At 40.7% G+C, this 23,689-nt stretch overlaps 1 protein-coding gene across 2 annotated transcripts in view; it reads right to left on the bottom strand.

Moving 5' to 3' along the window:
• Window positions 1-23,689, bottom strand: part of ANKRD12 (ankyrin repeat domain 12) — a 1,254,496-nt gene that overhangs the window by 446,016 nt on the left and 784,791 nt on the right. The gene's annotated exons all lie outside the window — the stretch shown is intronic.

The raw sequence follows: 23,689 nt of genomic DNA, 5'->3' as shown, positions 1-23,689 counted from the left end.
TCCCTCAGCCAGGCGTGCCTGCGAAGAACTGACCCAGTGGCAGCCACCCTAGACGAGGCCTGTACAGCATCAAATCCACATTGTAAAGAATGCTTACCCACCTGCTCAGAAACATGTACCAAATCTTGTAATTCTTTACACTCAATGCCTTCCGCCAGAGTATCTACCTTAGACTTCAATTGAGAAAGAAGATAGTTTTGATATTTCAACATGTGAAACTGGCAATTCAAAGCCCTCATAGCTAAGGTGGAAGAAGTATAGACTTTCTTTCCCCATCTATCCAAAGCTCTGGCCTCTTTATCTGGAGGAACCGGATTTTTTACTACAGAGGCCTTGACACCCTTAGGTCCCTGACTAACTGTTTCTGGGTCCGCCCTAGGACTCTTATACAGATATTTATGAGCTTCAGGCACCCTGTAATACCTGTCCGGTTTAACAGGAGCAGGAGGCAAAGAATCAGGATTAAGTGAAGCCTCTGCAAACACATCTTCCACAACATCCAGAACAGGTGGTAGAGCCAAAGGCCTATGCTGGGGTAAAAGCAAAAATCCTAAGCCTTTTCCTGGAATCAGAGAAGTCCTGACCTTCCCACTTAAAATGTTCCCTCATGGAATGAAGAGTCTCTGAAAAAGAAAAATCCTCTGGAGGAGAAGCAGAAGGAGTAGAATCATCCACATCAGAATCAGAATAAGGAGAATACTCCTGCAAGTCTTCAGCCGAAGACTCTGAAACATTCGAAACCTGCTCAAAACTCCCCAACTCTGGTTCCACCCTAGGCCTCTTATCAGGAGGGCAAAGAACCTCTAATCAAAGTAATTAAATCTTCTGCCATTTTGAGCATGTGCTTCTTGGGCACAGATCCTGAAGAACTAGGAGTGACACCAACAGAAGCTAAACCTGGCCTGCCTCTGGGAGAAGCCTTGGAAACAGAAGGAGAGGGCCTAACCACCCTAGGAAGGGAGGGGAGAACAGTAACCTGAGAAGCCCCTTCAGCCCGACCTGCCTCCTGAGAGGCCACATCCTGCAATATCAAAGTCTCCCCCTGGGACTCCAGAGAAGCCTCCGGCGGAACCACCGGTTCCACTGATGCCTCTAAAGAACCGGCGTCCGGTACGGACGACTCTTCCTGCCTGGGTTTAGCTGCTTTGTCTTTGCGCTTCTTCGAAGAAGCGGGCGTCGGAGCATCCGACGGCATATTGTAATTGCACCGCTTCCCGAAGACCAACCTGGCACAATCTAAAATTCGCTTAAAAGTGCGCTTATTAAACCTAGCACAAAAGCGACACCCAACAACGTCGTGCTCAGGCCCCAAACAAGGAATACACAAAGTATGATAATCTCTATGCGGTATCTGTTTCCCACAAGAAATACAGTTATTCACTTTTTCTGACATCCGGTAAACCACTGAGGCAAGAAAAAACTAAAATATTCCCCAACGGGGTACTTAGCCAACTTTGACTCGGTCTGAAACCCCGAATTCGAAAAATTTCAGAACGCCGAACGGCACTTGCAACGCTGCTTCTGCATCGGACCATGCGGCAAAAAAGACTGAGGATATGACGTCGGTCATGCGCATTTGTACCCTGACGTCCTGATGTCAGTCTTAAGCGCCTTGACTGACGTCAGCCTAATACTTTGATATTCGGGCCGACCGAGGACAGCGGACTACCCAAGTGTAAGGACTGCAGCAATGTGAGATGAAGAACATCTAGTCCAAGTTATAAACCAATTTGCTCTTTCTGTTCTAACTTAACAGTTTTGGGGTTACTGAATGGCCCCAAAAAGTATTGGATCAATTGGACAAGAAAACAAGAAAAATGTTTCATGCTTATCAAATGATACATAAAAATCAGCATATACCAAGATTACATATTCCTCGTTCTGAAGGAGGTATGGGGCCTCTTCTTAATTGATTACATGTATAGATCTGCAATTGTAAGACTGCATACATATCTGCTGACCAAACCAGATCAAAACACAGTGAGAGCTCTGAAACATGAAGAGAATAAATCTAAGATGACTTCCCTACTTACTGGAAACCAAATCGGAAGTAGACAAAAATCAGGGAGCAACAATGTGCAAAGAAAAAGAAAGAATATAAAAAGAATCGGATAAGAAGGCAAGAAATGTGGGAAAGGCATAAATACACTTCAAAGTACAGAAAACTCCTGGAACAACCTCGTGTCAATCAGGATCCGACACATGAATGGTTAAGCAAAGGTGAATTTAAACCAAAAGGTGAAAGGTTAATATTAGCGGCCCAGGATAGTGGACTACGTACACGTTGGTTACAAAGTCCATCGAACATGTGGGAGAAACAGACAAATGCAGGCTCTGTAAAACAGACTAGAAACAGCTACACATCTTGTTGCGGAGTGTGATACAGTAATAGTAGAGAGCCCACATGCTGAAAGGCATAATAATGTGGCAAGACTGTTGCACTGGGGATTGTGCAAACATTACGACACTGAAATAGCTGAGAAGCACTGGACACATGAGCCACAAAGAATTATAGAGAATAATTAAGTTTATATCACATGGGACTGCCCATTACCAATGACAAAGTCATAAAATACCAGGATTTGCAGGCAGAAACAATGGCAATTCTGAACACCCAGACAGTTTTTTTTTTTAAGAAAAAAAAAAGAAACATCTTTATTAAATTATCATGTATAATGTAAACAATCATATATTTATACAAATTAAAACAAATCACATTGACATAATTTTAGTTGAAGCATTATACATCACAAACCATACCGAGACAAATGTAGTTGCAAACATTACACACAACTTATAATCTATCCATTGTCGGTCAAATATTACACGGCTCATTCAAATTTTGCCTTCTTTTAAACCTTGTACCTTCTCTACATGTACTATTCACACAATTCCCATGTTCCTACGTAATGATCCTAAATCTTCTAAACTTTTTTGCATACTTGGAAGACATACATATGTCCTCCCATTGTTTCTTTGTGAATTGCTTATCCAATCTCTCTTCCCAATCCTTCGTAACCTCCTCTGATTCTTGTAAGTACCATGCGATACTTTGTATGTTCTACTAAGTATTCCTTTTTTACAGTAGCTTCTGTTCTAGATTATACTAAAATCTGTACCAGTGCTGGTCTGTCGCTTAGAATACCCCTATTTGTTTCTCTTTGCCTATACTCTGATGTCAATCCTTGATAGGGAATGCAGTCTCTATCCTACAGTCCAAATAAATTCTTGTCCTCTTCCCATTCTATTACCATTCCCTCTCTAGTTATTTGCTCTCAATACCTTGGTTCTTCTACCAGTTTTCTCCAATAAATTCCAGCCCACTCTTGCCTACTGTCTGCATCTCTAATTGCAGTCATGAATTCCTTTCTTCATTCCAGTGTTGGCTTAGTTCTTAAAATACTTTTTGCCACTTTATGAATATAATATTCTGCATGGTTACTGCTATTCTCCTTGAGGATCTGCATCCAAAAACCAAATCTTTCCTTGTTTCTTGAGCTTCCCTAATATTTACAAAAATAAAATATACAAGCGATGCAGTTACTGGTGTAGCCTTTATTCCATTTGTCACATCCCATCATTGATGTGACGTATGGAATAAATGCTACACCAGTAACTGTATCGCACGTGTATTATTTTGTTTTTGTAAATATTAGTGAATTTTGTTTGACCGTTTGTTCTTTTATTATGTTTCTTGAGCTTCCCCTGGACACCAAGACAGTTCCAATACTAGCAGGAGCAATGGGTCTCAAAAAGAATTTACAGTCTTATTAGATATGCTACTGATACTCCATACGAACTGCAAAAGGAGTCAATTCTGGGCACATTACGGGTGCTGCAAAGAGCACTTTTGGCTAACATCAAAGACTGAAACAATACTAATATCACGAACTTGAATCAAATTTTGACTTAGGAATGGGGTCCATTCTTGTCACGGTATTACAAAGAAAAAAGACTTGGAGAAATTAAACAAGCATTATGAATGTATTTTTGAAAACAGATGTCTAAATCTAAATTCCTTACAAATGATGTAATCTTAATCATGTTTGTGCAATCTAAATGCTTTTCAAATTCTTCGTTTTAACTACATGGTCTCCCCACTATCAGTTCTATTGTAACTACTTTTTATGTTGCATTTGTTTTATAATATTTAATGTTTACTTGATTTTAACTTTTACTCGTTATACTTGCTTTAACATTTCTTGTACTGCTGCACCGAAGTCATGACCGAAAAAGGTGATCTGACCACCTCACTTACCTGGCCATGGAACTGTAAAATAAACTGAAAGGTAAGTAAATAAATAAATGAATATATACTGCTAGAGTCCACTCCTTTTGAAAAAGCCACTGAAGAAGCAAGACCCTGGTAGAATGGTCACCAAGCCTGCTCACAACGGACTTGTTATGGTGGAAATAAAAAGCAATGGCATGAGACAACCATTGGAAACCATCCGCTTTGACATTGGTTGTCCTTTTTTTTCCCCCATAGAAAATGGATCAGAATTCCTGAAGGTTTTAGTTATGTCGAATATATCAGAGTTGTCTGTGAGCATTCAGAGTATGTAAAATCCTCGCCCCCTCATTTTTAGGTTTTGGAAAGACGACAGGGAGATGGGTAGCTTGACTCAAGTAAACTGAAACCACTAGGGCAAAAAAGGAGGATATGTTCTAAAGGATACCCTATTGTTATGAAAAATTAGATATGGTTGACACACCAAAGAGCTTTTAACTCTGATATTTATTGCTCTGACCTCTGCAAGAAGAATAACACTGTTTTCCAAATTAGGAACCTCAATTCAGCCCGTTACGCTTCATTTTTCCAAACTGAAATTAAAATCCTAAGCAGGAGTCACCAGCTTTTTAGGTGGACAGGTGTGCAGACCACCTTTCATAAAAAGCTTGACTACAGACAGAGTAGAAATGGTTAGAATTCAAGGACAGACAAGCAGTTATGGATGAAAGATGGATCTGGTCAGAAGAGTATGAAAGGTCAGAGGATAGTAACTCACAAAAATATTGAAGAATCACAGGCATGCCAAACTTAAAAGGGTTTTGGTTTTTACTATGGCACTGACTAGAAAATCTTTTTCACTTGCTAATAAATTATTTCCTAGTAGCAGGTTTCAGAGCCTCCTTTAGTACCTGCTGCATATCCTCAGAAAATATGTGCCGGATGGGTATTAAAATTCTACCATCCAGGCAGTTAACTGACACTCTTTCAAGTTGGGGGGGTCTATCAAACAACTCCTGTCCTATGTGAATAAGTCAAGTCTATGAAAATGTTTGTGGTAATTGCCCTTGGCCATTTTCAAAAGAAGGGGGAACCACTACTGCCTGGACCAAAAGGGGGTCACCACAATGACCTTTGGAGAGTGTTTCTGAATCTTCCAAATGACCCTGGGTATTAGTGAAAGGGGTGGAAAGGGAGCACTCATTTCCAACGGTTTAAAAAGCATCCGTTTTTTAAGACTGCAAGGAATCCTGGAGCAAAATGTCTATAGTTGTAAATCAGGACAAACAGATCTATTTAAGGAATTTCCAACAGCTGGATCAATCCCCTAAACCCCCCCCCCGGTTCAATTTCCATTTATAAGGGTCTGTCCTGGTCCTACTCAGCTTGTTGGAAATAATGGTCTCCTCTGTCGGAATGTATGAGGTCCGCAAGATTAGAATATGTTGAGTTGCTAACATCCCAAGTTACCATGGTTAATCTAAAGAGCAGGTAGGATATTCTCCCCCACGACCTATTTATGTACAACCATCACTGTGATGTTGTCTATGATAACTTGTAGAGATCCTGGGGACCAAAGAAGATTTAGAGAGCTAAGAGCGTTTACTACACGATTCTCTTCTAGCTGTCTTTGTGCTATCACATCTTGAGCCATGGTTTCCTCTGACTGAATACAAGAAGCCTGCAGGGTTAGAATATGTTGAGTTGCTAAATCCCAAGCTACCATGGTTAGTGTACAGAGAGGGTAAGATGTAGTACACCCCCCCATTTATGTACCATAGACCATGAACTTCCACCCCCAAGGAAATGGCTCCCCAAGCAAAGTCCAAGTCATTTGTTACAAACAGAGCTGGAAGGGAGAAAGGAATACCAGGATTTACAAATATCTGGTTTCTCTATCATTGAAACTCCCCTTTTATAAATCCCAGTTCTAGAATCTGAAAAGTCGAGGGGGTGTGCTGGGATCATACTGATAGGACGAACCACTGTATTTCCTCATAGAAGTCGAGCCAAGGAATCATGGGAACTACAGATGCAGTAAAACCCTGAGAACTTCCTTGGTTGGAAAAACTAAGGAACAGATCTATGTAGATGACTACTTTGTCCTGAGGGAGTGATATATCTTCTCTGGGGATGTATCCAGAAGGCATCCCAGGAACTCTACTCTGTGAGAAGGCAGGAGAGAAGATTTCCGAATGTTCACCTGAAATCCTAGACTGTAAAACAGATTGCTTACTAAGGTAAGAGATTCCTGACATTTTAAGAAGACTCTGCAAATACAAGACATTTGTGTAAATATGGAAAATTATGCATGCCTTGCAATCTGCAATGAACCAACACTGGCAACTGACACTTTGTACAACACCTTTGATGCTGTAGTCAACCCAAAGGGTAATATGCATAGAACTCATAACATAATACTGGTACAGAAGATCCGAACATCTGAAATGTTTTATAAATTGGAATGGGATGAAAAAAAGAAGTTATGTCTTACCATAACGTTCCACCTGTGTTGTTCATCTTCTTTCAATCATCATTGATGGGCTCGGAACAGAGTCGGTCTTTTCATCAAGCTTGGGCCAGCCAAAAAACTCGAGCTAAATTTCTACCTAGAATGCGCTTTTCCCTGTTACCTCAGATCGATTTTGCTAAAGAAAGAGAAGTAAAGCAGAGGCCACTTCTGCGCAAATACCCTAGGACACCACTTGGACCCAAAGCATCCCCCAGGAGCCTTTGGAGGGGGAAGGAGGGTGGGAAGTGATGAATGAAAGAAGATGAACAACACAGATGGAACGTTATGATAAGACATAACTTTATCTGATGTTGCTAATCTGCTTTCCATTCATCACTGATGGGACAGAATCCCAAGCTACATTGAGGTACATGGGCGGCCCTTAAGGAAGAACATTCCGGAGTACCATCGAGCCGAAGGTAGCTTTCTCTCTGGAGACCAAGTCCAATTTGTAATGATTGATAAAGGTATTAGGCTAAGCCCAAATAGCTGCTGCAGATGTCATCCATGGAAGCCCTGGAATGGAAAGCTACAGATGTTGCCATAGATCTAGTGGAGTGATCTTTAACTTTTAGCACAGTTTCGTTACTGAGGGAATAGATGAAACGTATGCAGACCCGTAGCAATTTTGATAATGTAACCTTGGAAACAGCATCTCCCATTCTGGGCCCAGAAAAGGAGATGAAAAGCTTTTCACACTTAGATAGGTTTGGTCCTGTCTAGGTAAAATCTTAGATGCATATGCACATCCAAGGAGTGACGGCAGTACTCTACTCCATCAGAAAGAACACTGGTAGGTCCAATGGCCTGGTTAATGGAGAATTCAGAAACAACTTTGGGAAGGAAGGATGGATTAGTCCGAAGTGATACTCTGTCTTTATGGAAGACCAGATAGGCACTCTTGATACACAATGCCTGCAGCTATGAGACACTTCTGGCAGACGTGATGGCTACCAAGAACAAAGACTTCCAAGACAAAAACTTAAGGTCACACTTCGCAGCAGGTTCAAAGGGTTTTTGAGTCAAGGAATCAAGGACTAAAGTGAGGTTCCATAGTTCCACAGGCTGTCTGACAGGAGGCCTGATATGAGAGGTCCCCTTGAGGAAAGCCTTGCAAAGGTGTAAAGAGATAAGAGGGGTGCCATCTATACCACTGTGGAAAATGGAAATTGCCATGAGATGTACTTGTACCGTAGAGGCAGAGGCTCCATTATCAAAAAATGTAGCAAAGTATTGAAGCACTGCAGTAACTGGAGCTGAATACAGGTCTAGTATGTTATCCTTGGACCAGATGGAGAACCTTTTCCATTTACCCTGATATAGTCTTCTGGTGGATGGTTTATGAGAGGCCAGAATGATGTCTCAAACAGGCGATGACAGATTAGCTTGCCTGACAACTAATGGAAGTGGAGAAACCAAGCTGTCAGCTTGAGACTGGACAGATTTGGGTAGCTCAACCCTTGGGGGTGAGTAATCAGATCTGGGAGAGAGTCCAGAATCCACGGTGGGTATACTAGGTGAGGCTGAAGGAAGGGGAACCAAACTTGTCTAGGCCAGAATGGAGCTATGAGGATCACCGTGCATTTCAACCGAAGAGCTTTCTTTAGAGATTGTGGAATCAGAAGAATGGGAGGATAGGTGTTAAGTCCCGTGGGCCAATCGCGGATTAGAGCTTCCCTCGGGGACTCCCTGTGGGGTAAGAAGGGCAAAATAGCTGCTACACTTGTTCGAAGAGGAGGCAAAAAGATCGCAGCAAGGCTGGCCCCAGTGGCTGAAGATTTCTGTAGCCACCTCGGGCTTGAGGGACCACTCATGAGGCAGGAGGATGCATCTGCTCAGTTTGTCTGCAATTACGTTGGAGCTCCCCAGGACATGCGTTGCTATTAGAAAGCGGCTGGAAGCCATCGCCCACTGCCAAATTCTCATGGCTTCTCAACATAGGGGGTAGGACTTAGTTCCTGTTTGCTTGTTGATATACCAGACCACTGACATATTGTTTGACTGAACTGCAATTGTCCCGGAAGGGAGAGCTGAATGAAAGGCCTGCAACGCTAACAGCAATGCTCTCAGTTTCAGAACATTGATATGCAGGTGGCCCTCTGAGGTGGACCATGTGCCTTGGACTGCCTTCCCTGGAAATGGCACCCCTACCCGATCAGGGAAGCATCCGTGGTCACAATGGCTCTGGGCTGAGGGGTCAGAAATGGGGGACACCAAATTTCTGCATCTGGCCTCATCCACCAAAGGAGGTCCTGTTTGCAGGAGTTGGTTATTCGAATCTGGTAACAGAGGGGTGATAGTTTGGGAACCACTGACAAAGAAAGAGCCATTGCAGCATCCACATATGTAGCTTTGCTAGAGGCACTATTGGAATTGAATGTGCCATGGATCCTAGAGCCTGAAGAACTTCCCTTGCTGAAATATTTGCTTGACAGAGTATCACTCAGAGCTGCAGCCTCAGTCGGTGGAGTCTGTGATTTGGGAGTGATACTAGACAGGACTGGGTATCGAACACTACTCCAATGAATTCTATTTGTTGTGTAGGAGTAAGGCTTGATTTCTCCCAATGTATCGTTATTCCCAACAATTTTGCCACAGAGAGAGAGTATAATGCAGTGCTGTTACCAGAAGATGCTCAGTGGGGGCGGTGTGGTGCCAGTCGTCCAAATATGGAAACACCCGGAATCCTTGTAGTTTCAAGTGAGCTGTGACTACTGCCATGCATTTCGTGAACATTCTGGGAGCTGTAGAGAGACCGAAGGGCAGGGCATGAAATTGATAATGACTGGCCCCTAGCTGGAAGCGAAGCAGACACCTGGAGCGTTAGTGGTAATACGTATCCCGGAGATCTATAGAGCACATCCAATCGCCTTCTCTTAAAAAGGGGAGAATAGACTGAACCGTGACTATCCGGAATTTGGTTTGGGTGACAGACTTGTTTAAACTGCTGAGATTTTTTATTTATTTATTTTTATTTTACATTTGTTGACCGGGATAGTCCGACTGGATGCATGTCCATTTTCATCGGAGGCCCAGGGAGAAAAGCTCCAAGGGTAAGCAGATACAGCATTACATAATACCAGCATTACATATTACAAACAGACTCTTTACAGAGATTACATAAGTAAGCAAGTTAAACAAGTTCCACAGGTTACAGTTAATCCAGAGCACAAGTCAGGATTAAATTAAATTACACAGTAAACTGCTAACAGATTTTTACACATTCTCGAGAGAGTTAGCCAGGCTTGATACACTGACATAGCCAGTTAACTGACAAATGTTGTCTGAGTCTAGTTTTAAATTGACCCAAGGTGGAAAGTAAGGTAATATCAGCTGGAAGAGAGTTCCAGGATCTACTTACAGAGTTTGCAAAGAGAGAATCACCGGCTGTGTTATTAATTTTGCTAGTCTGAATTAGTAGTTTGTTAGAGGATCGAAGCGGTCTAGCATTGTTATAGGGGGTGATAATATTTTTAAGTGCAGGAGTATTGTCCGGATTTTATAGGCCATAATCAGTTGGTTATACTGGATTAGGCTGGGTAGTTCAAGCCAACCAAGCTGATTTAGATTGATGCAATGATGTGTCCTAAAAGGCAGCCCAGTGGCAAACCTGGCAATGTGGTTGTTGCAAATTGAGAGTTTGTTAAGGACAGTCTTGTTCAAATTCGAGAGTAGAGGGGATGCATACAGAAGGGTTGAAAGAAGGTGAGAGCGAGCTATGGCAATTTTAGCTGGAGGGGTTAGGAAGGCTTTTATTCTGTAAAGTGACCCTAGTTTTTTATTGATGGTTTTGATAGTTTGGTTAACATGTAGGTCAAATTTTACATTGTCTATGATGACACCTAATAGTTTTGTAGATGGGTCAGGGGAGATTATTGTGCCATCATCTGATTTTATGGTAAAGGTGAAAGCGGTAGACCTATGTGTTGGTGAAAATAACAGCATTTTAGTTTTTTGGGATTTAGGATCAGACGATGTTCAGAAAGCCAGTTTTCTATTGTATTAAAGGTGGTCTGGGTAGCTGACCATAACTCTACTGGAGATTTGGCTGAGCAAATCAGAGTAGAGTCATCAGCATATTGGATACAGCTGACTTTTGGGATGACAGTATAAAGGTAGTTAATGAAGATGGAGAACAGCAAGGGCCCTAGTATAGAGCCTTGTGGTACTCCGAGGGTGTTGGGTAGAAGGTTAGAGAGTTTGTTCTGCCAGAGGACAGCCTGCTGTCGACCACTCAGGTAGGATTGAAACCACTGGAGGGCTCCAGCATCTAGACAGAATGTTTGCAGGGTGTGGATTAAAAATTGGTGATCAACCATATCGAATGCCTTGGAAAGATCCAAAAAGAGGGCTGAGGATATATAATTATTGCTGCGATTATGGTTTATGGTGTTAGCAAAGGCTAGGAGGGCTGAAGTAGTGCTGTGATGAGGACGGAAGCCATGCTGAGTGTCTGCCATAAGGCAATTTTGGATTAGGTGGTGCATGAGTTGTCTATGAATACATTTTTCCATAATATTTGCAAGTGGAGAGAGTATAGCTATTGGCCTATAACTGGAGAATTCAGTAGAGCTGCCTCCTTTGTGAAGTGGGATTACATAGGATATTTTCCAGATGGTGGGAATTTTAGCTTCTACTATGGTTCGATTGATTAGTATTGAGACGGGGTAAGCAAAATCCAAAGAGATCCAAAATGGGTCTCCAAGTCCCCTGTCTTTTTTGGAACCAAAAAGAATCTTGAGTAAAATCTGGATCCGCGTTGGTTTGGAGGGACTGGTTGGATGACTCTATTTGAGACAGCTTTATTATCTCTGAAGCTGCTTATTCCCTTTGACTGGGTGGAATGTTGGGAAGCTTTCTTGGAAGATATGATTGACAAGAAAGGGGAATGGTGTAACCTCTGGTGATGATGCTCTGCACCCAACGATCAGTGGTAATAGATTGCCAGGTAGCTTGGTGCAGAGAGAAACGATCCCTGACTGCTTCCAGAGGTAAGCAATCGGGCTGCTCCTCAGGAGCACTGGTAAAGCTGTCCAGAGAAGGAATCCCTGGAGCCTTGGTTACGAGGACCCCCTCTGCCTGTGTAGTGGCGTCTTCCGGAATGATTATCCCCCTCTGCCCCTGGGGGTATCAGCACTACGTGCGGCATGGAAAGGACCCTGAGATTTCTTGTGCCACATTTCCTCAGATTCCTGAAAAAGGTACGTTGAGGATTGGAAACCCATACACCTATGGCAGACAGGGTCTTTCTGTCCTGCTTGCAACCTGGCTAGCGTGTCCTTCACTCGGGAGCCAAAAATGCAAAATGCTTTAATGGGAGCATTAAAAAAGGAAGACTTGAAGGGGTTCGCGAGGTCACAGATGCACATCCAGGCATGCTTCGTGACAATGCCCGAACCCGTTGCTCTAGCCACCCCTTCTGTCGCATGTGAAAGCAACCTCATGGACGAGTTGGATATCTATTACAGGGTTGCGAGCTGAGAGGCCACTTTGTCCCTGACCTCGTCAGACAACTGTCCTGCGAGAGTCCCAGAGAGTTCAGAGATCAAGTCCCTGGTGTCTCGTAAAATGTGCCAAATAGTTCAGGGACCATATAGCAAAGGTCCCTGATGCAAAAACTTGCTTCCCAAGTCTGTCCACCACCAGGGACTCCCTGCTGGGTGGATGGACAGCAGGACTTTCCCCAGTCGAGTCCTTTTTCGTGGCCGCCGCCACCACCATTGCATCAACAGGTAACCCTTTGGACTAATGCAGGTTCTTCTCGGGGGGGGGGGGATTTTGTCAGGTCTCCGAGGGATCGCCTCAATAGAATCAGGGTTCTTCCAAGCTTGCTGCACGATGAGACATCATCAGGAGGGGACCCTTTATTATCGTAATCTGTGTCTTCCGTTAAGGACTCCTTGGGTGAGTCCATGTGCTTCCTCTTGCATGTCTTCTTTCAAGGGGGCTTCCTCAGTGGGGGTCTCTGAGGAGGACTCAGAAGAGCAGGTACCCTGAACAGGGGTATCCTGCGGCTTCTTTGCCTGGTATTCCAGGGGGGTGGTCTGTGGCAGCTGTAGCTCAGGGGGTGAAAACTGGGGTTCCGACAACAAAGGAGTGCTTCCAGAAGCAAGAGCCCGCTTCATCGCGTGGAAGGCAGGTCTGCCCGAAGAGGGATGGGAGCCTGGAATTGAGAAAGACAACCTCGTGAACAGGGTCGCACCCCGCTCCAACGAACCCGCCCACACGGATGGAGCCTCAACCAGGATCGGTGATGAGGTGGCTATTGGCACCGAGGAGAAAGAAGGCTCCGTGCCCCGGGCCAAAGCGCCTGCCCCCAATCCCCAGATTGAGGAAGGAACGGTTCTGCAGGAACCGAAGACCAAAGGGAGAAACTTGGAACCAGAGTGAGGTGCACTGTAGGCGCCAAGGTGATGGGTTCAGAGAAGGATGTCGGAGCAGAAGGCTTTGGAACAGAGATGGTCGGAGTGTAAGATGGAGTCCGTGGAGAAACCAACCCAAGTCCTGCAGGTGGATGGGTCTTAGGAAGTGTGGGTATCCCCCTGGCTAACAAGAGCTGATCCACAAGATGCACCAGGTCATGTTCTGACAGGCTCCTGGTGGATCTACTGGGTACTCTGGACGGAGAGTCACGACGTTCAATGAATGGGTTATACACCTGGATCAGAAACTAATCTACAGAAGGGGAGTATCAGGTCCATGGTGCAAGGTCTGCTAGCACCGAAGTGTCAAGTTTCGAGACCGGGAGTAATAGGGTCAAATCCAGTGTAGTCGGTAAAACACTCGGTGCCAAAGTGGCACTCAGAGCCAAAAAGGTCGGTTCCAAAATCGTAACTGATGAAGGTATCGAAGATGTGCCCTGAGCCAAACTTGACACAGGTGCCGAAGTCTATAATCGGTGCCGGAGGCAGGACCGGTGCTGAAACTGGCGCCGGTATCGAAGGTTTCGAGATGCTCAGAGCCGAGAAAGATGGGGCCGTAGAGGCAGATTTATGCTCCTACGACAACTTTGGGACCTTTGATTTCACAGGCTTACCCTGAACACCCGATGGTGAGGAAGGAACCGAGTGGGACCTCTTTTTGTCTTTAGTAGGAGGGGTTGAGGCCTCCGTCACAGAAATGGCCTCTGAAAAGGGAGACTTAAGTAACCCTTTCAGTATCCGTTTATTTTTGCGCTCATTAAAAGTGTGTTTACTAAAACTCTGGCAAATGTTACAAGGAGGCTGCATCAAAAGGTGGGGGACTCCCAAACAGTATACACAATCATCGTGAGAACCACTATTAGGTAACTTGCCATTACATGAAGCACAATGCTTAAAACCTGAAATACCTTTCTTATCAGACATCTTGATAGAGAGACACCACAGGCCAACAGTATAACCAGTTAGGACAAATAAGTCAAACACCGTTCAAAGAAGTCACAATTGTACCAGTACAGTGATATGCAAGAAAACAGAAACACCTTACTAAATACCAATGCTAACAGATTAGACAGGAAACAAAAAAAAAACAGCTATGGTATTGAAGGAATATCACAAGGGTTAAGGGAGGAAAGGCTGTACCAACAATAGTACTTGAAAGTTTACCAACAGTAACAATGGGTAGAGTACACAGAAAAAAAAAACAAGGTCTGACAGAAGAAAACACACTATAAATACTATTCGCTCAATAAAAAATGAAGATATCAAAAGTTTTTCACACAAATATCAAATGAAGTTCCACTTAGCTGAGAGCTCGGCTGAAACGCGGCTTTACAGCTACGCAACAAATGAGTTCTGAGGTAACAGGAAGAAGGGCATTCTAGGTAGAAACTTAGCTGGAGAATTTTTTGGCTGGTGAGAGCTCGGCACTAAACCCACCAGTGATGAATGGAAAGAAGATTAACAACATTAGACGCATCTTTTAAATCTAATGCTACCAGAAACAGACAGAGGTACAAGGGGTAACAGGGATGAAAAGAAAGCATTTTGAACCTTCGCATACAGACTGAGAAAGAAAGGACTAGAACTGGTCTTCAAGATGCTTCCCTGTTTGGCACCTGAAAAATTCTTGAATAAAATCCCCTCCCAATTGATGTTGGGGCACTGGTTCTATCACTCCCTGGGACAGCATATGCTGGATGACTAATGCTTTGGAGAATGTGGAGCTAAATTCTGGGAAGGATTTAAGGGGGATCTAGAAAGGGCAGATTGTCATTCTGCCATTTTGGACTGTTCTTGGTTCTAGGAGGCTCTCCTTTTCTTTTTAGTGTCTTCTTCCCATGGCTTTTTGAAGGTCTGCTTTCCTGTAGCTTGTTGAGACCTTTTGGTTTGTTTCCTGTACAAAGATCCTGAGATGGAAGGAAAATTTTTAAACGTTAAGAAAAAAAGGTTGAAAAATCTATGCAACCCCCTGAATTAATTTCGCTCTTTCATCAATTTTTTTTCGGGGCCTCAGCAGTAGATGGTGCAAGCAATACTTTTTATCAAGAAAATTTAAAATCCCACCTTTAGCATCTTCAGATAGATTTTGTGAACATAACCACATAAATCTTCACCTGACTAACACAGTAGTAGCTGCTCTAGACACAGCACCAACAGAATCACAGTGGCACTTTAAATAAGTGTTTGATTACATGAAAAACGAAAGCAAATGAATTTACAGATTATTTATTCTCTTCTTTAGGAAGAGTAGCAGTTATTTTCTTGACATTCCCATGAGCCTGGCAGTGTACAATTATGAAAGTCAATGGAGCAGAAGAATAAGCCTTCTTCCCAAATCTATTAAAGGCTTTCCCATTGTTACCAGAAGAAATGAGGCTAGCATTCACCAAATGTTCGACATGGTTTGGTCAAGGAAGTCACTGCAGGGTCAGATTTGGGATTAGTAAACAGAGGTTTTATAAATCCAAGGAATCTTATAATCTGATTTAGGGGCTGCAGGCCAACTGTCAGGCACATTCTGCAGACTGTTAAGAAAACATCTTCTAAAGCAGCTAAAGCCTGAGGAAAATCCAGATGCAATGAATTATAGTATTTTTCTGAGAAACTGGAATGACATTCTGTTCCCACTAAAGCAACTCTTTCATTTCAGTAATATTTTAAGAAAAAGATAACTCCTCACAAGGGATGTCAGAAGAGTCACTTTCTACAGAATCAGGATCTTATGCTTTAAGAGAATTAACAAAAGGAAACCCTTCCCAGCCCAGTCATGTGCCTGTTCTGACTACAAATCAGTGACAGAAATACAAGCGATTCTTTCTTTTCCTACGTAGTGAGGAATCAGAGTATATAGGGTTAAAAGCATGAATAAACCCTTAGCAAAGTCTAATAAATCCGAAAGACAGAATCAGAGCAGGTACACCAGCTCAGGAATCAGCCACATTAGCCGCGCCACGTAGTAAAGAATCACCTGCTCCCTCCTCGACAAGAGTGGTTCTTGCATACCACCAGAGAACAATGCAACAGCTTTAGAGTCAGAGTCTGATGCTGGTCCTTGGTGGCCGAAAGGATTACAACAGACTGATCCAAAGGGAAAAATGTGTGGAACGAGGAACCAGATATGGCCACAGCAGAGCCACCCATCAGTGGCTGAGGCAGAGAATCCTTATGTACTGACAAAAAACTACCTTAAAATTTGTTCTTCTTGTTAAAGGAGGAAGAAAGAATAGATGAACCATTAGCCTCCTCCATAGTTCAGCTGTGGAAAGTGTCTGAATAACAGTTAGTGGAGTCTGGAAGAGTCAGTGTGCAGACAAACAAACAAATAATGTTTAACAATTACACAGTGATAACCTTAAAAAAAAAAAAAAAACATCCCAACCCCCAACAATAAATTAGTCAATTAAATCAAAATTAGATAAGAAAACTAATTTATAAAACATTTTTTTCACAGAAAAAAAATAAATATAAGGAAAGAGTTTTCTAACAAACCTCTCTCATCGCAACTCTAATAAAGTTGTCTCAAGACAGTGTGTTAAACGTACAGTCCTAGCTAAAAAAATACATATAAGCCAACGGAAAATGGCTCCAAAAAAGACTAAAAACTGTAAACCAAACGAGCAACCAAATGAGAGCCGAAGTAGATGAACGTAGTTTATTCACACAAAATGCACAGAATGAACGCTGCTATTGATACAATTGCGTTTTCGTATAAACACTTCTTCAGATGCTAAAAACACACATGAATCATCTCATTTATATACTGTGACAACACTCGAACTGTGTTTACTATTGGATAACCAATCAACTTCATTAATATAAATGAATTGAATAAAATTAAAGGAGATTTTTAAAAAAAACAACTGTTTATATAAATATGTAAAAATATGTAAAAATATTGAACTCATCTAGTCAAATTCAATAATATAAAATGATATTTATAACATACCCTTTCAATTTTAAAAAATATATATTTATTATAAAACAAATGTGTGTCCATTTAATTCATTGTCAAAAATTCTATGAACTCAATGAATTACTGACCTCTGGTGGAGATATAAAAAACAACATATTTGTAACAATGTTACAATTTGGCAGATATCAGCTTGAATACTGGTGTGATAGACAACATGTCATTGAGTCCGGGTTCCCTAGTGGCTTCTAAAATGATTTGCCAATATAGTTCCCGGTACTCTAATTTTGCTTCCCACATTCCTCCCCGTATTTCTTTTGGCACAATCTCTAGAACGAAAAAGAAAAATACAGCTTGTGTACATATTAACTTATGTCGATACAATGCGTTTCTGGAATTCGCCTTATTGATTTCATAATGGTGTTCATAAATTCTAGTCCTTAATTTATGTTCTGTTTTTCCAACATAAAAGGAATCACATTCATTACATGTAACTAGGTAAACTAAACCACTACTATTACAGTTTGCATACCCCTTGCTCGTAATTGCTCTATTTCTGCTAGAAATTTCAACTGAGGCTGCATTCATAATGTGCATACATTGGGAGCAAGCCCCACATTTGTATGTACCGTACTTCGTGCGAGTATCAGTATGTCGTTTTCCAACCCTATACTCAAAAAGATTTTTGAAATTCATCCCCCTTCTGTAGGTAAACTGTAAATGTCCTAGTACTGTTGATGTAATATCAGTGATCTGCATAAATTTGTCCCATTCCTGAGAAACTACCCTCTTTATAATGTTTGAATCACCATTATAATCTAGAATAAATAAATCTTTATGCGGTTTGGTTTCTTTACAGGGAACCGAAGATGGAGATTCACTAATATCTTGACCCAATATGGGAGCAAACCTACTTTTCCTACCTACACTAACTTCATCAATTAACTGCTGTATTAATTCCGTTGGATAACCTCTATTCATAAACATGCCACTGATATTTTGACACTCCACTTGGAAGTCTGTTTCTTTTGAGGTCATTCTGCTGACTCTAACTGTCCCTTAATAAGATTTTTCTTTTGAAAATAGGGGTGTCCACTGTTAAAATGAAGATATGAATTTGAGAAGGTTTTATTTCTAAATATTTTGGAACAGAAGCTTCCATTTTACTTTGAAACACAAACATCCAAAAAATGAAGAATCTCCTTGTCCACAGAATAAGTGAAATTAAGAAAATTAGTAGTGCTTTGTGCATATTTCAAAAATTCAAAAAACTTATCTTCAGTGTCCGTCCATAACAGACAAATGTCATCTAAAAAACATTTATATAATGACCAACATTCCTTAAACCTACTACTGAGAATGAATTTGAATTCCCACCACGAAAGAAAAATATTAGCATATGTGGTGGCACAACTTGCCCCCATCGCTACTCCTTTATTTTGTTTGTAAAATTCTCCTTCAAAATACATGAAGTTGTTATTTAACACAACCTCCATGAGAAGGAGAATATTGTTGAATTCATTGTGTGAGAAATTCCCAAATGTTAGCAAATTCTTCTAACCAATTCAAACCTGTATCATGCGGTATACAACCGAAAAGGTCCACTATGTCCAATGTAATAAATATTAGAGTGTCACTATATACTTCAGATTTTAACCGTCTCAAAAAGTCCCACGAATCTTTGAGAACTGTGATCCCTCCATACGCTAGTTCTTTAAGTTTGCTATCCAAATATTGAGCAATAGGTGCTGTAATGGCACCTTCGGAGGAGACAACCAACCTTAAAGGTGGATCTGATGGACATTAATGAACCTTCAGAATACCGAATACCGAAGGAACCCTGGGAAATTTGTTGCATAAAAATGTGTGTGTATCAAAATCAATGGAACCTTCCAACAACAGGTCCTCCAGGATCAAATGGATCCTCGCAGTGGCAATATTAACCTCATTGACTGAAGCTAGACTATATTTAAGCGAATTCTGAAGTTAGTTTTTCATTTTCGATTCGCATTCAATACTGTCCATAATTACTGTACCACCCCCCTTGTCGGGTTGCATGATTCTAATGATGCGGTCGTACCTTAACATATCCAAATATTCCCTTTCTTTACTTGCTAAATTAGAATGGATTTTATGTTTCAGAACTGCTTTTCTGATTTACTTTTCCATATGTTCCAAATTTTTTTAATTGTGGGTGAAATGGAGGGTTGAAAATACTTTTTCTTTTTAATGTTGATTCTGAAATAGTGTTTGTTCCTGATTTACCAAAAAATAGGGCCAAATTATTTTTCCTAATGAATAACTTGAGGTCAACAATAGTTTTAACTAAATCCGCTTTCCTGAATGGAACGTATTTGAACCCCTTGGAAAAAAGTTCAAAATGCCCTTGGTCAACAGTAATGTGACTGTAATTGAAAATATTATAACCCATGAAAGTATGCACTTTGTCCGACACTACTATTGAATTTCCCTGGTGGTCCCCTAGATTCAGTTGTTCATTCTCCTTTTGTAATATTGATTGTTGTAATTGTAATAAGTTTGAGTTTGGTGCGAATTCTGTTGGACCTCCTGGGTAAAGGGGGGAATGGTTGATCTAAAGGGAATTCCCCATCATCAGTGGAAGACTGAAGAAAATTGTTGTCCTTTTCCCTACATCTATCTTGATAATTCCTTTCCTTCGAATTATCACAATCTAGTTCTACAAATCTTTTAAAAGGTTTGGGTTTGGGATATGCAACACTGTCCCTATAATCTTTTAAATCCCTTTGCAGTTTACCTTGTTTCCTGCACATATTGTCCATACATTTTTTGTCTATTTGTTTAAAAATATCAAAATATTTGGCCTTCTCATCTTCTACCATAAATAATAAATCCTCCACAGTGTTATTGATTTTCTCCATTTCTTTTAATAATATAACTTTTTCTTTTTCATTCTCATCTCTAATAGCCTTCACAATTTCTAGGCCACAATTGTCAAAAATTTTAACAAAGTTGGAATGAAATTCTGAACCACTTTGAACCCTATTCGGGTATTTACAAATTCTCAAACCCTTAGGAACAACCTTATGTTTCAAACAATCATTTAGGTACACATTGTCACATTCTAACCCTTTAAATGTGTCCATAAAAACGTACAAATGCTCTAAATTCTCTCTGTAAGTGAGAATTTTGTTGGCTGAATGATCGTATTCCACTTTGTTGCATAAATCATATTGTTTTGACACAAAATCCTTAAACTGCATAGCGCCAAAAACTACATTAGAAACACAGTCACTGTATAGCATGGGCGTTGGAATTAACGCCAAGGTTCGACACTTCTACCACAGTCGTTTCAGTTTCTGTCTCCGTTTCTCCTTCTCGTCTGAGAAAAATACTGGGTAATCCTGTGTAATCGTTGTTAGAAATATTAGAGGTTAACAAACCCTGCGTATTGCCTGTGACCGTTTGTCCTGAATTGTTACTAGCTCTGTTGAACATTTCCTGGTTACCAGGAACACCTGATAAAATGGAAACAAATGATTGGCAGGCTGGTGTGAGGAGTTCTACCAGCTGGGAGAGCTGACCAATTAATTTACGAAGCTCTCCCCTTCCACTTCTGGGCATGTCATCGTCAAACTCCGCTCCTGGATGCTCCGCCATGAAGAAAACCAATAAAACAACGGAAAATGGCTCCAAAAAAGACTAAAAACTGTAAACCAAATGAGCAACCAAATGAGAGCCGAAGTAGATGAACGTAGTTTATTCACACAAAATGCACAGAATGAACGCTGCTATTGATACAATTGCGTTTTCGTATAAACACTTCTTCAGATGCTAAAAACACACATGAATCATCTCATTTATATACTGTGACAACACTCGAACTGTGTTTACTATTGGATAACCAATCAACTTCATTAATATAAATGAATTGAATAAAATTAAATAAGATTTTTTAAAAAAACAACTGTTTATATAAATATGTAAAAGTATGTAAAAATATGTAAAAATATTGAACTCATCTAGTCCAATTCAATAATATAAAATGATATTTATAACATACCCTTTCAGTTTTAAAAAATATATATTTATTATAAAACAAATGTGTGTCCATTTAATTCACTGTCAAAAATTCTATGAACTCAATGAATTACTGACCTCTGGTGGAGATATAAAAAACAACATATTTGTAACAATGTTACTATTTGGCAGATCTCAGCTTTAATACTGGTGTGATGGACAACATGTCATTGAGTCCGGGTTCCCTAGTGGCTTCTAAAATGATTTGCCAATATAGTTCCAGGTACTCTAATTTTCATTCTGTGCATTTTGTGTGAATAAACTACGTTTATCTACTTCGGCTCTCATTTGGTTGCTCGTTTGGTTTACAGTTTTTAGTATAAAAAATACATCTATATATATTGCTATATAAACATATCATATACATATATAAATAGTAAACATATCTACATTATATATATATATATATATATATATATATATATATATATATATATATATACACACACACACACACACATTATATATATATATATATATATATATATATATATATATATATATATATATATATATATATATATATATATATATATATATGTGTATATATATATATATATATATATATATATATATATATATATATATATATATATATGTGTGTGTGTATATATATATATATATATATATATATATATATATATATATATATATATATATATATAGATAGCTATACCTATACAGAAAAAGATTTGTGGAAAGTTTTTCCACTATAGGGCACTTATCTGCCCAGATAATAACAATAGCTTACCTTCGATCCTCTGAGGCCCATAAGAGGAGCACAATTCAGCAGCAAGAAAGTTCTGAAGAGTATGGCATGGCCCTGTTCAAACTCATCAGCAGTTAGCATGCATGAAAGGTACACTGAAGCTTTGGATAAAGGCTGGCTGTCACAGCCTTGGAAGGATACAACCCATACAGCCTAGGCTATGGCAACAGTGATCTAATGATAAAAATCACATAACTTTCTGATATGTTTGGAATCAAAGATGAATAACAAAAGTTGAGTCACAGACCCTGCCCCAACAGTGCCCATCCACTGTCATGCTAAATTTGGTGTTGCTTATTCACTGCTTCCAACTTTATGGAATAAACTGCCTACTTTTTTTTCAACAAGCATCTCCCACAAACCTCATATCATAACTGTGGCATGCAAGTTCCAGCTTTTTCTGCTTTCATTCCTCCTTTCCAAATCTTCAAAGTTGGTTATTTTAATTTAAGATTATAACTTTTTCTAATACTTCAGACTTCTCTCTGCACACAGACACTGCACTTGCCTCTGTCCTTAAGCATGGGACATGTAACAAATTAAAATGATGCAGTCCTTGAACTACAAATGGAAACGGACGACACGGTGAAATCTTCCAAGTACATAAGAGTATGGAAACATGACAAGCTATCTAGTCAATGTCTAGGATTCACAAACAGCTTTTATACAAAGCATCACATGCGGCTCAGTGTACTACACAACACTAACAAGACTTCCGCATTTACAATCCCTTCACTGCTCAGTAGCACAGTTCTCACTACTGAAAGGCAGCATGTAAATACAGGGGGGGCAGGTGCTATGCTAATGAGGCCCTTCAGCATCTTGGTACCTCGCTGTGGAAAGATAATGAAACAGTATGGCAAGTCACAGATAATCATACTATACACTATTTTTGCTGAGCAGTGAACAAGGCAATTTAATCACGCACACCTATTCATTTTATTGAATGTTACATCAGTGTAGTTTTTTCTGTTCATACTATTGATCTAGTTAAGTAATGCAGTGCAGTATTCGTGTGGGAGAGGATACAAGAGACATGTGAATGTATACATGTATATAGAGGGACACGATACAAGCATGCTCTGTGACCATAAAATGTATCAATGCTTAATCTGAGTGCATTTATGCGTGCGTTTACATGTTTTGGCTTACTGTTGCCTGATATGTGGCCTCTGGCTATTATGGACAAAGAGCTCATGAATGCGATCTTTGCTGGTACTGGATTTAACAACTGTTTATGTTCATGCGCGTGTCTGACTGAGGAGGTATGAACAACTGTGCATCTGTGTATGTGGTCTCTGCTATCAGACAGGAAAGGTTAAGTAGAACACAACTGCTAACTACAGAGGCTTTACCTTACATAATCTGCCCTTACCAACAGTCACTGAGATAAACAGAGTAAGATCTGTATGTGTGCAGTCGGGCATGTGTGTCACTGCGTGTGGAGTCGTGCATGTGTGTCACTGTGTGGAGTTGTGCATGTGTGTCACTGTGCGTCAGTGTGTGCGGAGTCGTGCATGTGAATATCTGTGTGTGGAGTTGTGCATGTGTGTCACTGTGTGTGGAGTCGTGCATGTGTCACTGTGCGGCACTGTGTGCGAAGTCGTGCAAGTGAATATCTGTGTGTGTATGCATGTGAATATCTGTGTGCTGAGTTGTGCATGTGAATATCTGTGCGTGTACGCATGTGAATATCTGTGTGCGGAGTCGTGCATGTGAATATCTGTGTGTAGGCATGTGAATATCTGTGTGCGCAGTTGTGCATGTGAATATCTGCGTGCGCACG

Source organism: Protopterus annectens, chromosome 3.part1 (genome assembly GCF_019279795.1).
Source record: "Protopterus annectens isolate FY-2018-M chromosome 3.part1, PAN1.0, whole genome shotgun sequence".
In the NCBI taxonomy this organism is placed as follows: Eukaryota; Metazoa; Chordata; order Ceratodontiformes; family Protopteridae; genus Protopterus; species Protopterus annectens.
This window is presented reverse-complemented; position numbering and strand designations above follow the sequence as displayed.